Source organism: Peromyscus maniculatus, chromosome 4, assembly GCF_049852395.1.
Source record: "Peromyscus maniculatus bairdii isolate BWxNUB_F1_BW_parent chromosome 4, HU_Pman_BW_mat_3.1, whole genome shotgun sequence".
Lineage (NCBI taxonomy): Eukaryota > Metazoa > Chordata > Mammalia > Rodentia > Cricetidae > Peromyscus > Peromyscus maniculatus.
Genome location: NC_134855.1, coordinates 137,959,514 through 137,962,232, shown reverse-complemented (window position 1 = coordinate 137,962,232; position 2,719 = coordinate 137,959,514).

Here is a 2,719-nt window from a genome sequence, read left to right as displayed (position 1 = left end):
TTAATAACTTTCAAGGACTAGCAATTTGTATTACATTGTTAAATGAACTGTATAGGTACAATACCTTAAACAAGAGTAGAAATACATGTACAGTATGTTCCAACAAAAATAATCTCAACTTTGTATCAATATACACAATTTGTATACAATATACAAAAATCCTATCCAATGTAAAATATTTAAAACTAGTGGTTGCCTTTTTAAAAGTAGATTCAGTAATCTACCTTTTTATCTTATCATATCCATAGTCTCCCTTTTTTCTTTTCAGAGTAAATTCAATAATCTACCCTTTCAGCCTATCATTTCTATATCTTTTTTTAGAATAGATTCAATAATCTACCTTTTATCTTATCATATCTATATCTTATTTTTTTCTTTTCAAAACAAGAACCCTGAATCTAATCTCTTGTTTAGCTTTTTTTCCTGATCATTATCAGTAAACAACTTGTAACCAACCATCCTAAACAATGACAATTATTCATAACCCATTGAATGACCAAAAACCACCCACCTCACCTCTTAAGAATGTGGGTGTTGTGCTCTTAAATTTACTTCCTGCTGTCTGTGGGTGAAGGCATCTTTAGGGGATTCTGAAAAGAAAAGTTTTAGGTTAATTGTCAAGTCCTAGGAGAAATAGCTGTATTATTTTTTGTCCAGTCTCTGGGGAAGGGCAGGGCTTGTCTAAAGTCCTAGCTATAGCAGTCTGTGAGGCTGTATCATCTCAGCTAACCATCTCAAAATTGTCCTGAACAGTTTGTAGTCCAAAGCTGATCTTTAGGTGGTGTTTGTCAGCATTATCATCGTCCTGATGGAATCGTCTTTTTGGAGACTTCAGAGATTTCATTAGGTCAGATTGTTTCTTTTCTTGGTAATTTTTTCCAGATAGTTCTCCCTTCTTCTTGAGATGCTTATTTGTCCAAAGGTCTTTAAATTCCTCAACATGGTCATTTTCATTGTCCTGAAAGCACAAAAACAATACCCTTTCCCAGCCCTAACTTTGGAGAGTTTCCAAATCTAATCTTTATCAGTTTTGACTTATGGTTTCTCCTGAAATTTTTGTTCTCTTTTCTATAGCTGTTCTATCATCCAGAACAGTATGGTTTCTTATAATAGGCATTAGGTTCTTTAACTGCTCTGGGAAGGAGTTTCCTTCACAATGACAGGAAATGACTGAACTGAATTTAATGTGGGGGCCTGGGAGAGGCCCCTCAGGGCATTTCCCTATGGCAAAGACAAGGGATTACCTTGTCTGTCCCTTGTTGATCTATGTTTGTTAGTCCAATGTCTGCCTTTGCCACATCTTCTGAATAACCCAAAAGGGAGGGACATTCTGTTGGGATAATTTCTTGAAAAAAACATTGTTTCTAGGAATGCCCTGTTTGTAATCCCTTTTTAGGTGACCTTGTTTACCACAATTAAAACATTTCATATTACTATTTTTCTTCAAACTTCTGGAAATTACCTCTCCTATCTAAGTGTCATCATGGTCATGTACTGTGGGATAATGCTTTTACTAATACTGGTTCAATACTATTACTGGTTCAATAAAACTCTGATTGGCCAGTAGCCAGGCAGGAACTATAGGTGGGGCAAGCAGATGAAGAGAATTCTGGGAAGAAAAAGAGTTAAGTCAGAAGTTGCCAGCCAAACACAGAGGAAGCAAGATGACAAGGCAGAAGTGAGAAAAGGTACCAAGCCACTTGGCTAAACATAAATTAAAAAAAAAATGGGTTAATTTAAGTGTAAGAGCTAGTCAGTAATAAGCCTGAGCTAATGGCCAAGCAATTATAATTAATATAAGCCTCTGTGTGCTTACTTGGGGGACACAAGTGGGAGAGATTTGTCCCAACCACCAGCTGGGTGGGACACAGGAAAACTTCCAATTACAATCATGAGATTCAATATTGATTGTATCTCGGATCCATTCCTCCAAAGGTACTGATCTTGCCATTAATGGCCAAATTACCCTTTTGCATTGTGCATTAGCATTTTCAAAAGCCAGGGATTCAATTATTATCTGTCTAGCTTTTGAATTTGGTATCTTTCTATTTACTGCTGAAGTGAGGTTTTTTGTTTTTTTGTTTTGTTTTGTTTTGTTTTTTTTTTTGTATTTTGGTTTTTGGTTTTTTTTTTTTTTTTTTTTGGTTTTTTGAGACAGGGTTTCTCTGTGTAGCTTTGCGCCTTTTCTGGAGCTCACTTGGTAGCCCAGGCTGGCCTCGAACTCACAGAGATCCGCCTGCCTCTGCCTCCCAAGTGCTGGGATTAAAGGCGTGCGCCACCACTGCCCGGCTGAAATGAGTTTTTGTAAGAAATCAGTGAATGTTTCTTTTGGACCTGTGTAACTTTTGTAAATGACTCAATTTTCTTTCCTACTTCTTCAATTCTGCCCCAAGCATTCAAGGCTGCCTTGTGGCATAAAACTAGGGTGTGGTCATCATATAAAGATTGTCTTTGTATATCAGCATAATTGCCCTCCCCAAGAAGTTGATCTTGGCAAATTTCAATACCTCTAGTCCTACTCTGTTGTTCAATGGTCTTAGCCTCATCCTTCCACTAGGTACTCCATTGTTATTGGGGACCAGCCTCTAAGACATCTGTAACCAAATCTCTCCAGTTTTGAGGGATAATTCTATTACAAGTTGACCACAAGTTTAACATCTGCTTCACAAACAGTGAGTGCATGCCAAATGAGACTTGCTTCTTTGAATTTCCTCAAATC